Source organism: Phyllostomus discolor, chromosome 3, assembly GCF_004126475.2.
Source record: "Phyllostomus discolor isolate MPI-MPIP mPhyDis1 chromosome 3, mPhyDis1.pri.v3, whole genome shotgun sequence".
Lineage (NCBI taxonomy): Eukaryota > Metazoa > Chordata > Mammalia > Chiroptera > Phyllostomidae > Phyllostomus > Phyllostomus discolor.
This window is the reverse complement of record NC_040905.2, coordinates 18,179,013-18,194,488: the sequence shown is the minus strand read 5'-3', so window position 1 is coordinate 18,194,488 and position 15,476 is coordinate 18,179,013. Positions and strand designations below refer to the sequence as shown.

Here is a 15,476-nt window from a genome sequence, read left to right as displayed (position 1 = left end):
AATCCCAAAGGTAAGAGCAGCATTTGTGTTGGAGGCTTACTACATCTCTTTCAAATTCCAATAATATGGATGATTTTTATGCATAAGGGATTGAGCTTGAATTTTACAAGGAAATTTTACACAGAAGAAAACAATTCTTTCAGATTGAATGTCCTTTTTTTATAAATTGTATGTGAAAGAGATCATAAATCAAGTTCAATAAATTCCAATGAAATAATACCATGCTGATTATTATATTCTGGTGATATTAGATCCAAAGTACTAACTGGTAGTTACAAGATAGTCACAGGGTGTAGAGTAAACACAGGGAATATAGTCCATGATGTTGTAAGAACTCTGTGTGGTGTCTGGTGGGTACCTGAAATGTCCGGGGGATTGCGGTGTAAAGCATATGATTGTCTAACCACTGTGCTGTGCCCCTGAAACCAATGCAAAATAACACTGAATGTAAACTATTAATGAAAAATGCAATTTTAAAAAATTGGAAAATATCAACAAAAATTGTATGATGTATATGACTGTAACAAAATCACGTTTTAAGTAAGAATTGAGTTAAAATTCATTAGGAAAATTATAAAGCATAAATGGCATAAAATGTCCTCATTACTTAAATCCTTACAAATTTTAATACAGGCTTTTGAATTATAAGACTTTGATTATACAAATATATAGTAAATAGTATTCAATAGTATTCAATAGTACTATAATTCAATAGTATTTGACACAGGTGATATATGTGTGACAAATATATAGTTACTAATTTTCTTTTCCAGTATTATTCTACATGGGAACAAATAACCTTGAGAATCTTAAGTTTTAGTTAATATTCACCTGTATTAAAGTTAATATGTTTAGTGTATAATTCAATGAGTTAAGATAAATGTAATCGAGATACAATTAAGATTTATATATTTGTATTATTGTTCAATTACAGTTGTCCCCATTTACTCCCCATGACTTTCCCTTCCCCCACCTACCTCCACCTCCCACATTCAATTCTTCACCCCTTTGGCTTTGTCCATAGGTCCTTTGTACATGTTCCTTGACACACTTCCCCCTTTTTCCCGTTATCCCCTTCCTTTCACCCCTCTGGTCACTGTCCATTTGCTCTTAATCTCCATGTCTCTGGTTATATTTCGCTCTCTTGTTTGTTTTGTTGATTAGGTTCCACTTGTAGGTGAGATCATATGATATTTGTCTTTCACTGCCTAGCTTACTTTACTTAGCATAATATTCTCCTGTCCATCCATGTTAATCCAGAAAGACCTGTCCTTTACATATATTTCCAGTTGATTCCCACTGTCATAAGTAATCTCAGGTCTATTGTTTTTATAAAGATAAGGGTTTTTTAATCCTCAGCTGAGGATATGTTTTTACTGATTTTAGGAAGAGAGGGAGAGAGAGAGAGAGAGAGAGAGACATTGAACAGTGACTTTTGTAGGTGCCCCAATCAAGGGTTGGACCTGCAACCTATATATGTGCCTTGACTGGAAATCTAACACGCAAACTTTTGGCGTGTGGGGTGATGCTGCAAACAACTGAGCAACATAACTGGGGCTCAGGTCTTTTTTTTAAATTTTTTTTACAACATGGTATGATTTTTATCTCCTCCTCATTTCAAAAGAAATGTCATACAGTACGTACTCTTCTGTTTGACTCTTTTCACTTAACATAATTGTATATATCATAGTGCATTCTATTTAATGCTGGATATTATTACATGGTATAGAACATAATAATAATATGTAAGAAACTACTAGTAGACATATGTCTTATTTTACAGTTTTTCCTATTTTAAATAAAACTCTTATACACAGTTCTGTTTGAGCATTTTCACCAGTATACTTTCTTTTTCTACTTTTCTTTTGCTGGGTGGTCGGGTTGTTTCCCATTCTTGGTTGTAGGAATATCTCTACCACAATCACTTTTATGGAAGTTATACAGTTGACTTACAGTTTTGTTCTGATCTAAATACCAAGTATTGGCATACTGGATCATAAAATAGGTTTATCCTTAGTTTTATTTAAAAGAAAGACATTGCAAGTCTGTTTTACAGTGTTCTAACCATTGTATGCACCTACTGTTAGCAAACCGAATTGGGGTTCAGCCGCCCACCACCATCAAAAGGCACATTCTAGAGGCAGAGGCTGGTGAGAAATGAAAAATGTTGTATTAAAATGCTGAACAATCTGGAAGGAGAATGAAGAAATATCCATCTCAAAGCTCATCTCCTCCACCAAACCTAGACAAAACCTAAGTGTCCTCAACAAGACTAAAACAAAAAACAGGGCTCAAAATTGCTTCTCCATTTTAAAGTACTGTCTTTTGGAGTCCAAACTGGCTTCTAAGCAGCTGTCCAGGTAGCTTAGTTTGTGCCCAGCTGCTGTCTGGCTTCTGGCTCAGCCCCAGAGGCTATGTGTGGAGCTGGTGCTGCCATTGGCCATATGGCTTCTGGGACCAAAAAGTCCTGAGCTCCCAGGCTGGAGAGTTTGCCAATGAACCAGGGAATGCTCCACTGGGTCAACAGGAGAGACTCCTTTCTGGAGGCCATGGGCCATGTGACTTCTAAGGTCGCAAGGCTCATGAAGAGGACAGGCCATTATACTGTCAAGTGCCAGTTCCAAGCAGCCAGCCATGAGCAAGAGACAGATTTTTTTTCACCCTTGTGTTTGTTTGTTTGTTTTAAAATATGGAATGCTTCACAAATTTGCATGTTATCCTTGCACAGGGGCCATGCTAATCTTCTCTGTACTGTTCCAATTTTAGTATATACGCTGCTGAAGCGAGCACCACCCTTGTGTTTATATTAGTTTTGGATGTGGGATGGACCAGGTTCTTACTCAGAATGACCATAAAACTTAATAAACTTTTGTGAGTTTTTGGTGGGTCTGCCTCCCAACCTAGCCCTTCTTTCCCCTGGATAGTGACAGGCTTTTAGATCCAGAACTTCTCCTGTGCTATTTTAACTTCTGTTGCACATGTGCCTGCCTTCCCCGTGTCCGAACCCCAATGTGGTACCGAAAGGGGGTAGGAGGGCTTTTCTCCCCTTACCCAGTTATCTTGGTAGCTTTGCATGTGCTCAGTGTGCTTCCTCCTGCTGCCACGGTGCCTGGGGGTGGGGAAGTGTGCACTCAGTTACCCTGGCTGCCCCTCTTTCCCCAGCCCCCCGCCCCCTCCCAGTGGTCTGGAGAGCCTGTGTACCGGTATCCCTACTAGAAAGATGTGAAGTTTTATTCATTCTCTGGAATTTCAGAATTACCGTGTCAGTATTTTTTATTTTAGCTTCTTAATGTGTAACGATATCTCACTGTAGTTGCATTTCCTTTGTGATTACTGATGTTGCATTCTTTTTAATTTACTTGTTGACATTCTTTTATTTCTTTTTTTTATGGCTGCACAACAATGTGAACCATACATTTTTATGATCATTTTTTAAATTTTATTTAAATTGCTGTTGCAGTATAATTTTCTACCTTTTATTCCCATCCAAACCCACCCACCCAGCCCTCCCTTCCCCCCTCCCATTTCCACCAGCCCCTAGTTTTTATCCATGTGTCCTTCATACTCGTTCCTGTAAACCTTTCCCCCTTTCCCCTAAAATTCCCCTGAAATTTCCTCTCCTCTCTCCTCTGAACTCTGTCAGTCTGTTCTTTATTTCAGTGTCTTTGGTTATATTTTGCTTGTTTCTTTGTTTTGTTGTTTAGGTTCCTGTTAAAGTTGAGATCATATGGTATTTGTCTTTCACTGCCTGGCTTATTTCACTTAGCATAATGCTTTCCAGTTCCACCCACGCTGTTGCAAAAGGTTGGAGCTCTTTCTTTCTTTCTGCTGCATAGAATTCCATTGTGTAAATGTACCACAGTTTTTTGATCCATTCATTTACTGATGGGTATCTAGGTTGCTTCCAACACTTGGCTATTGTAAATTGTGCTGCTATGAACATTGGGGTGCATAGGTTCTTTCCGATTGGTGTTTCAGGATTCTTAGGGTATAATCCTAGCAGTGGAATTGCTGGGTCAAAAGGCAGATCTTTTATTTCTTTTATGAAATGACAATTATTCGGCCCAGTTGGCATACTTACATTTTACTATTTTTAAATTTTATTTTACTTTTATAATTGTATCCTCACCCAAGGACATGCTTACTGATTTTAGAAAGAGAGAAAGGGAAGGGGAGACAAGGGGAGGGGAACATCATTGTGGCAAAAAAAAACATCAATCTGAGAGAGAAATATTGATTGGTTGTCTTTCATGTGTGCTCCAGGTGGGGAACCTGCCCGCAACCTAGCCACATGCCTTGACCAGGAGTTGAACCCAGAAATTTTATTTTTCATTATAGATTTCTGAGAGTTCATTATGATTTTTATACAGTTCTTACTCAGATATGCTATATTTTCTCTAGCTCTATGACTGATACTTCATTTTATTAAAGGGTTTTTTTTTGATGATCAGACATTTTACTATTAATGAAGTCATTTTGGAAGTTGCTTTGTAGTTAATGATTCAAGTATTCTCATTGAAATTCCTTATTACCATAAAATATTCTTTAATGTGTTCTTCTATAAGTTTCATAGTTTCAGTGTTTAGGTTAGAGGTATGATCCATCTTTTATTTTAGCATATGGCATGTGGTGGGATTTGAGGTTTATTTATTTTCTCTTTATCAAAACACTACTGACCTGTTTCGTCATTTTTGTCTACAATAAATATAGGATTATCTCTAGTTTTTCTTTTCTGTTTCATTAATCTATTTGATTTTCTTTACACATACCACACTCTAGTGGCTAGTGTAGCTTTATAGCAATTCTTAGTATCACATTTACTCATCATTTCAAGATGAGTTAGCTATTCTAGTTTCTTTAATCTTTTATACAAATATTATAACCAACTTGTCTATTTATGCAAAAATAATTTTGGATTTTTATTGTGAATTCATGAAATCTAATCTATTGACAGATTTGTTGAGAATTGACATCTAAACAACATTGAATTTTCCAATTCTTTAGCACATTCCATCTGTCTATTTATTTCTGTCTTCTTACATGTCTACTCTCAATAATTTAAAGTGTCCTGGCAATGTATTTACATGCCTTTTCCTTCATGTAGTGTTAAATATTTAAACTTTGGGATTTAAAACTTATTTTTAAAAGAATTTCTATCTGGAAATCATTTCTAAGTTTCACTTCCAGTATCTAGAATGTAATTGTTTTTGTAAATTGAATTCATACCATGCAAGTTTGTTAAATTAATTTATTGGTTCTGGTAGATTTTGCAGATTACAAATAACTTTCTTTGTAAGCAATCATATCATCTTTCTAAAGGGAAATTATACATCCTTCTTACTCTTCTGACTGATTTTCTTTCTTTTTGGCTTTATGGTAATGGCTTAAACCTCTGGTATGGTACTGTATAAAACCAGTTTTAGTGGATAGCTTTGCTTTCTTTCTTATTATAGGACCAAAAAGTTTATTATTTGACCAAACACAATGTTAATTATTGGTTTTATGTGGAGAACCTATTCAAAATTGAGGATTTTTTTCTAGTTTTTCAGCCTCTCTATCAAGAATATTTTTCATTTTTGTCAAATGCTGCTTTTGTAAGTATTGTGGTAATCTGTAATCTGTGATTACTTAATATTATATGCACATGTAGTCAGGTTTCATTTATTTTTAATTGAATTTGTTGGGGTGACACTGATTAATAAAATTATATTGGTTTCAGGGGTAGAATTGCATAGTGCATCACCTATATGTTGTATTGTGTGCTCACCACTCTAATCAAGTTTCTTTCCATCACCACTGTTCCCTTCTTTACCCTCCCCTGCCTCCTCCACCCCCATCCCCTCTGGTAATTCATATGCTCTTGTCTCTCTGAGGTTTCTTTCTTTTAGCTTAATCTCTTCACCTTTTTTATCCAGTCCCCACCTGGAATTTTTACCCAGGTTAACATGGGTATTTACATGGCTTTTAAAGTACACTGGCCTTCTGCCTGCTGGCTAGAATGAAGTTGGTCATAATGTATTATCAATTTGATACATTGTTGGGTTTGACTTGCTAATATTTTGTCAATTTTTCCATTTTCATAAAGGATATTTACCCTTAATCTCATTTTTCTAAATATAACAATTTTATCTAAATATAACTGTTTTCTAAATAAATAAACATAAATATAAATAATAATAATAATATAAATATAAACATATAAATGGTCTGGGGCCATGGTGGCCGTATAAAAATATTGAGGGTATTCTATTCTTCTCTATTATTTTCTGGAGGAATTTATATGAGATTGATATTAGTTTTATTCCTTAAATATAATAAAATTCACCAGTGAAGCAATCAGGGGGTAAAGTTGTTGAACTTTTGTCATTACAAATTTAAATAATTAAATGCCTTTGGGGTCTTCAGCTTTTCAATCATTTCTCTTATGTCAATAGTGTTGAGTTATGTCTTGAAAAACTTCTTTCTTTGATAAAATGTCAAATTTGTATCATAAACTTTATTATATATACTATTCTGTTGTTATACTTGTAGTAACTCTAGCACTAGGGATATCCACTCTTTTATTCTTGATATTGAAATTGTTTATCATCATTTCTGTAACTAAGACCAGTCTTGCCAGGGGGTTATTGGTTAGTAAACTTTTCAAAAAATAAAATTTTTCTTTGTTAATATTCTTTTTCTTAACTCTATTTTATAAATATTCACTCTTATTTATTCTTTACTTCTACTTATCTTTGGTTTAATTTGCATACTTCATCTTATCTTCCAAAGATGAAGACTTTGGTCACTAACTTTTAAACCTATTTTTTAACCGATTCATTCTAATTTGTTTAATGTTTTAGTCACTTTTAGAAGAAGATGGAAAAGTCTAATAACAGTAACTCTGTCATGACTATAGGAGGAAAATGTTTGTTTTCTCTCTTTAAATATATATATACACATATATATCATTTTTATATGTCGCTCTTAAAAATATGTATATTACTATATTATTTTAAACTATTACAAATTATTTTCAAATGCCAAAAATCTTACTGAAAATTTAATTATAAAATATTTTAATAATCTAAATATTCTCTTTTAAGAGACATATCCATATACTTGACTGAAATATTCTTCGATTAACCTGGGGTTTTGAATTACGTAGGTTGAATAAAATGTGGATTTATTCAATTAGTAAAAGAGTACTTTGAATGTTCTATATTATTTATGGGAACTTTGGTGATACACTTATTGTATAAGTAATTTCAGCTAAGGGATATTCTAAATTAAAAACACATCAAAATCTATAATGCTTCACAATTCTTTTTGCTGGTAAAAGACTTTGTTGTTAATTAGATAAATCTGCCCACCAACTGAACAAGTTCTGTACTTTAAATGGACATGTTAGTAATAAAACCATATCATCATAATAGAGTACCAAACAAAAATAACACTTCTCAGCTAGAATCTTGAAAAATTTAAATGAATTTTAAAAGTAATCTAAGTTTCTTTGAGGAAAGGATATTTTATGTAGGAACACGAAGTATGACTAATCTAGACATGCCCAACTCTAATTAAGAAAATTTGTCACTGGTAACCTGATTCCTTTTCCTATAATTGCCATTGCATAAAAATGCCTTATCCACATAAATGTTTGATTAGTAAAACATTTTATTACTTTCAATAATGCATATCATAATTGTCTCTGTATGTAGAAGATAGTGTTTTGGCGAGTACTATAGTTATATGGTGAAATGTTAATTAAAACGGAAGTAGTATACTGTTTGTTCCAAGTCCAATTACTTAATTATAAAATTAAAACAATATAAAGCTAAATAATTTGCCACTTCTACTCTCACCGGTGTTATAAAATTATATCCGAATGATTTCCAAAATGATTAGCATGGCTCTAACTGTCATGAACTGCAGGTTGCCAGGTTATTGAATCTCAAAACAGCTCATAACTATTTTTTAAAATTCACCCTTGTGGCTGCCATTGCACAGTGCAACATAGCAATATAGGAAAGCACACAGTTTGGAAACATTAGAATGGAAAAGATTATTGCCTTTCTTCCTCTCATTCAAAACTGCTATTTTAGTGGCACATATTTCTGAGATTTATTTATTTGGATTTGCTTCAGAATTGACCTTATCAGCTCATAAAGTTTTCACCATATAACAGAAATATTAGTTCAGATTTAACTGCTTTCAATCACTTTGTAGAACAGTGCTTATAAGGAGTTGCATTTAAACAAACATCCTTTCTTCTGCCCAAAGCAATGTGATTCTTCTGATTAAATTATATTGCAAAATATTAACTAAGTGATATCCATTTCAATAGTAAAATAATTATATGGTTGACAGTATCAAGACACAAGACCTATTCAGAATTCTGGCCAAGATGGAGGCTTAGATAGATACACTCTGCCTCCTCACACTACCAAAAGAAAGACAACAAATTTAAAAACAAAAAATAACCAGAAGTGCCAGAAAATCAAACTGTATGGAAGTCTGACAACCAAGGAGTTAAAGAAGAAACAATTATCCAGAATGGTAGTGGGGGGTAGAGTCAGGGAGCCTGGGTGGAGAGGCTCCACCCAGCAAGGTGGCAGCTGGGGGACAAAATGCAAGGCAGTGGCTGGTGGAGCAGGAGGTCCCACATTTGTGTGTGGATAAACCAGCAAGAACAGCTGGGGAGTGAGACAGACCACTTGACCCACCATTCCAGCCCAGGGAAATAAAGCCTCAAAATCTCTGGCAGTAAAAATCTGTGGTGGCTGCTGCAGTGGGAGAAACTCCCAACCTCAAGGGAGAGTTCATTGGAAAGACCCACAGGGTCCTAGAACATATACAACTGCACCCACCAGAATTAGCATCAGAAGGGCCCAATTTGTTTGTGGGTATCAGGGGAAGTGATTGAAAGCTGGCAGAGAGCTGAGCAAGGGGCATTGCTCCCTCTCAAGCCCCTCCCCCACATACAGCACCTCCAGGCAACACAGGTAACCTATGTTGTCTGCCCTGGAGCATACCTAAGGCTCCACTCCTTACAATGTAACAGGTGTTCCTAGAAAAAAAAAATATGGCCCTAATAAAAGGACAGATCAAAGCTCCAAAAATAGAACTAAGCCATGAAGAGATAGCAAACTTATCGGCTGCAGAGTTCAAAACAATGGTAATGGATTACAATGGTAATATGGATGCTTACAGAGATTCTTGAGTATAGTCACAAAATGGAGGAAAAAGTGAAGGCTATGCAAAGTGAAATAAAGGAAAATATACAGAGAACCAACAATGAAGGGAGAGAAACCAGGATCCAAATCAACAGTTTGGAACAGAAGGAAGAAATAAACATTCAACCAGAACAGAATGAAGAAACAAGAATTCAAAAAAATGAGGAGAGACTTAGAAACGTTCAGGAGAAGCTTTAAATGTTCCAACATCTGCATCATAGGAGTGCCAGAAGAGGGAGAGCAAGAAATTGAAAACTTATTTGAAAAAATAATGAAGGAGCACTTCCCCAATCTGGCAAAGGAAGTTCAGGAATCTCAGAGAGTCCCAAAGAAGTTAGAACCAAGGAAGCACACACCAAAGCACATCATAATCACATTACCCAAGATTAAAGATAAGGAGAGAATCTTAAAATCAACAAGAGAACAAGAGTTACCTACAAAAGAGTTCCCTTAAGACTATCAGCTGATTTCTCAAAAGAAACTTTGCAGGCAAGAAAGGACTGGAAAAAAGCATTCAAAGTGATGAAAGGCAAGGACCTACATCCAAGATTACTCTATCCAGCAAAACTATCACTTAGAATGGAAGGGCAGATAAAGTGCTTCCCAGATAAGTTAAACTTAAAGGAGTTCATCATCTCCAAGCCCTCATTGTATGAAATGTATTGTATTATTGTATTGTAAAAAATAAGAAGATGAAAAATATGAATAGTAAAATGACAACAAACTCACAAATATCAACAACTGAACGTCAAAATAAAAAACGAAGCAAACAACTAGAATAGGAACAGAATCACAAAAATGGAGATCACATGAAAGGTTATCAGTGGGGAGGGGGAGGAGAGAGAATGAGGGAAAGGTACAGGGAATAAAAAGCATAAATGGTTGGTGCAAAATAGACAGGGGGAGGTTAAGAATAGTATATGAAATAGAGAAGCTGAAGAACTTACATGTGTGAACCATGGGCATGAACTAAGGAGGAAGAATGTGGGTGGGAATGAAGGTGCAAGGCAGAGGGAATAAAAGGGGGGGGGAATGGGACAACTGTAATTGCATAACCGATAAAATATGTTTAAAAACTTTTAAAAGCCCTGGCTGGTGCAGCTCAGTGGATTGAGCACTGGCCTAGAAACCAAAGGGTCATTGGTTTGACTCCCAGTCCAGGACACATGCCTGGGTTGCAGGCCAGGTCCCAGTTAGGGGGTGCATAAGAGGCAACCGCACATTGCCATTTCTCTCCCTCTCTTTCTCTTTCTCTTCCCCTCTGTCTAAAAATATTAATAAATAAAATCTTTGAAAAATTAAAAAAGGGAGACTAGACCTATTCAATTACATATGTAGTTCAAACTTTTAGCTTGTTCAGTGTAATGGGAAAACAACAAAAAACCCACAAAAATTAATTTAAACATGCTTATATCTCTGTTTAGCTCACCGTGTACTACCACCATACCTTTAAAAATGGAGACCATTCACATAAAATTTCATTGGATAGATAAAATTGACTATCAATGACTTTAGAAGATGGTGTCATAATACAAGCTCTAGAATAATATAGTGATCACTATTGTTGTTGGCTATTATTTCACACCCTGAGGTTAGACTAATTATCAGAAATATAGAGTGGGCGTTGTACACATCCAAACGGACCGTAAACACTTTACAAAGCATGGATTGCTGCAGTACCAAGCTTTCAAGATGACTCCCAATAACACCCACATCCTGACATTGTATAACTAAGCAGTTTTCTTCCCCTATGTATTAGGGTTGGTCTGCGTGAACAAGAGGATATGATAAAAAAAGATAGCATGCCACTTTTGATTTAAAAACTATGGATTCTATCTTGGGCTCATTCTGGCTGTTCTGTTGTCATTTGGATCACTCCCTGGGACAAAACCCTATTGTGAGCAGCTCTATGGAGATCTGTATGGGAATAAATGAAAGTCCCACCAACAGTCACACGACTGAGCTTAGAAGTGGATTCTCCAGCTACAGTTGAGTGTTCAGATGAGTGTGGCCACAGTCAGCAGCTTACTTTCAGTCTAGTGAGACACCCTGAACCAGATAACCTAGCTAAGCCACGCTCAAATTTTTGATCCTCAGATAATGAGTGAGATAATAAATGTTCATTGCTTTAAGCTACTAAATTGTGAGACAATTTGTTATATGGCAATACATACCAATATCGTAAGAAAAAGGCCAGTAGAGTTTAAGTACCATCATGCGTCACTTAAAGACAAGGGTCATTCTGAAAAACGCAGAGTTAGGCAATTTCCTCATTGTAGGCACATCACAGAACGCGCTCACATAAACTGATGGTATTTCATGCATCTTGGCTATGTTATAGACACTGTTGCTCCTAGGCTACAAATCTATGTAGCCTGCTACTGTACTGAATACTATATGCAACCATAACACAATGGCAAGTGTTTGTGCATCTAACCATATTCAAATGTAGAAAAAGTACAGTAAAAGTGCAGCATAAAATATGGACAAGTGGTAAAGCTGTTTAGGGCACTTTCCGTGACTAGACCTTGCAGTACTGGCAGTTGCTCTGGGCAAGTCAGTGTGGGGGTGAATGTGAAGGCCTGGGACATGTCTGTTCACTGTTGTAGATGTTAAAAAACACTAGAAACTTAGGCTATTCTAAATTTATACAAAATGTTTTTCTTTCTTCAACAATAAAGTAACCTTAGTTTACTGAAGGTTTTTTTTCTACTTTTAAATATTTGTTTTTTTAACTTTTTGAGTCTTTTGTAAAAACACGTCACTTAAGACAAAAACACTTGAAAAGCTGCACAAACATAATTGCTTTTTTTATATCTCTATTGCATGCATTTTTTCTTTTTAAACATTTTAGTTTTTAAACTTTTGAACTTTTTCTGTTAAAATGGAAGACACAAATGCACACAATAGCCTAAGCCTACACAGAGTCGGGGTCATCAACATCACTCTCTTCCACCTCTGTGCTTTGTCCCCGTCTGCAGGGTCAATGACATGCACACAGCTGCCATCTCCTATTACGACAAATTTCCTTCTTGCAAACCTCCTGAAGGGCCTGCCTGAACCTCTTCTTCAAGAGGTGTCATTCTTTTCAGAAGTATGCTGATGGTGGTTTGTTTTTGTTAATTATTGATTTATTGTAAGCAGATAATGCAGCATGGACATTCTTCTTTATTAATGAAAATTTTGGTGTTGGGCCAATGTTTTAAACTTTTTAAGGAGATTGTTGAGGTCTGCAAAAACTTCTGCTAAACCCTTCGATTTTCTTGAGGGCTCTTCTTTTTTTCTGCAGCTTCCCTTTCTCTCGCTTCTTCTTTGGCTATGCATTCCTCTTCCAGTTCCAACTTTTCCTCACTAGTTAGTTCCTCAAGAGCAACCTATAGAAGATCCTTAATGTGATCTTTACCCAGATTAAATCTGATTGCCATCTCAACCATGGCTGTGTTGATTGTTGCATGCTCCACATTCTTGGAAAATCCTCTGAAGTCATGGAAAAACTTCTTGAGTATCATCTTTCAGAAGCCATTCATACACTCCTTGGTGACATCATCTTAAACCCAAGCAAGGTTCTTGATGTTGTCAGGAGTGCTGCAATCCTTCTAGAATTCATCGGTATCTTTCTCACATCTGGTGATAGGGCAGAAGTCCTCCTCAGGTAGTAAGGCTTAAGAACTACTTTAAACTCTTTGGTCCATTAATTGTATAAAAGAGGTATTGTTTAGAGACAGAAGCACCACTTTGATTTTTCAGTGAAGATTAACATTAAAAGGTGATGACTTGGAATAAGATCAACAATAAAAGGTGATGTATTGGAGCATTATCAACAATAAGCAAAATTGTGAAAAGTTTGTTCTCTAGACATTAGTTAGTTTTGCTGGCATAGCAAATCTGGAGGGCATCTTGGAAGAGGAGCTGGATCATCCATGATTTCTCATCGTTCCTGTAATACACTGGCAGTATATGATGATATTCTTGAGGATCCTGGGGTTTTCACTGTGCTAGGTCATAATAGGTTTCAATAGGTAGGCTGTAAAATTGCCCCTGAACATGACTGTTCTCCTGTCCTTTAAAAGCATTTAAGCTGGCATTGACTTGGCTTCCTTATGGATGAGACCACTTCTAGGAATTATTTTCAGAGTAGGGCAATTTCATTCATATTGAGTATTTGTTCTGGCTAATAATTTTTCCCATAATCAGGTTGTTTAGATATTCAAAGATTCTTCAGCTGCCTTCACAACAGCACTCACAGATTCACACTCACTTTCGCATTAAGTAATGAATGATTTTTGGATTGTTTAAATTGTCCAGAGTTAGCAGTAAATTTAATACCTTAGTAAGGTCCAGGTTTGCCTTTCAACAATGCAAACAAACTTTTTGCCTTGGCTTTGCTCGTTATGATGCTGGGAGGAAAATGCCTTTGTCTGGTTTTCAATTCAGGTCATTAGAAGTTTCTCCCTTTATACATTTGAAGCCCTTCTCAGATTTTTGTTAGCCTTTGTTCCCTTCAATGAAGTAGATCCTTCAACATCTTATCACCACTTTGTTCTTGTTCTTCAAGGTCACAGCTGTGGTAGAATGGGGCATGTTTTGACTGGTGAGCAATTACCATCACTGATTTTCTGCCTTTGTAATCCTCAATCGCTTTTAATTTTGTTTTCAGGTCAACCACTCAATATAGCCTCTTACTGACAACATTAACAGTGGATTTTGTATGCTTAGGGTCAGTGATGAACAAAATAGCATAAGATTAAATCAAGCATAAAAGAAAATGATGCAAAAAAGAGATGGGTTATAGGAAAGGTACAAGGCTGCTGCCAGAGTAACATAGCATACTGTTTTACAGGAAACATTTAAAAAAATAAATTAAAAGACTACACACTACTTTCAGTATTTCATACATTTGAGTGATTGGGTCTCAAGGTACATAACTCAGGTATTTTGTGATATTTATTGGCCTTTATATGTTAAAGATAATTGAATTAACCAAAAACATACTTTATGATGTGCATAATTTTTATATTTATTTTTCCTTCAGTTGCCATTACATTTCTCCTTTATTCAATACATATTTTCTCTAGAACATTTATGGCAAACATTCTTAAACATAATTATTAAAGTAAAATTCTGAACATAAGTTGTAAATTGTTGAGCATAATATTGATTCTGTATATAGGGGTGACATCTTATTGGAATATTTAAATTGTTGCATACATTGAATAATATCCTCAATTATCTCATTTGTGCAAAAAAGTATCATTTGTTTCTACAATAGATAAATCTGGAGTGTTGATTAGATTTTTTCAAAAAGTTAGTATTTGAACATAGAACCAATCTTTTGCAATTGTGTAGGTTTCAGTGTAAGCAATAACAATTATACTGGGCTATACTTAATTTTACCTCAAAATTCATTTCGTGTATTTTCTGTATAACCTGAGCTTATGCATTCAAACATATTTTCCCTTTTTCAGACCATGTTGATTTAAATATATTTTTCAATGAAGAGTGTTATTTTGTCTTTATGATTCAGAGCCATTTGGATGGGCAACAACAGTTTGAATGATGTGACACATTAATTTCCCAGCTATTGAAGTGACCAGGATAAGAGCAATGCCTCCTCTAATGCATTCTTTTTATAATCTTATAGAAAGAAAATCCAAAAAATCATTTTTTTGGTAATTTCATTTAAAATAACAGTAAAAATAATTTTAAAAGACTACACACTATAATAACAATAAAATGTAGAGCATAGTAAAAGCAGGTACCAGTAACATTGTCATTCATTATCATTACCTAGTGTTACGTATGTTCTGTACAAAATTGTCTGTGCTGTACTTTTACAGTAGGCTTCTTTACTCCAGCATCACCACAAACACATTAGTAATGCCTTGCGATATGATGTTTAACGTACCACAGTGGCAACATCAGTGTGTAATAGGGATTTTTAGCTCCTTTATAACCATATTGGGCCACCCTCAGATGCGTAGTCAAAGTTAATAGAAATGTCATTATGTGGCACAGGCTTGCAATTCAGTATACATTTTTAATATTTATGAATCAAATTAACATTTATTCCTTTTCCTCGATGCCCTGTATTCAGAAACTCAGGCACTGCTATCATTACAGTGTTGTAGCTAACCCCACAAGTTTTACAATTGAGGATATTTCTGGTATATTATATTTTTAGAAACATATTTGATAATAATGTGAAAATATTAACATAAATGACATTAGTAACACTTAAGTAATATTAGATTTTAAAATGTTCTC

The 15,476-nt window shown here is 35.3% G+C and overlaps 1 non-coding gene across 1 annotated transcript; it reads right to left on the bottom strand.

Moving 5' to 3' along the window:
- Positions 1–2,683: 2,683 nt before the first annotated feature.
- On the bottom strand, positions 2,684–2,786 carry LOC114513767. Its single transcript, XR_003685869.1, has one exon. It is a non-coding gene; the product is annotated as a U6 spliceosomal RNA (small nuclear RNA).
- Positions 2,787–15,476: the final 12,690 nt, after the last annotated feature.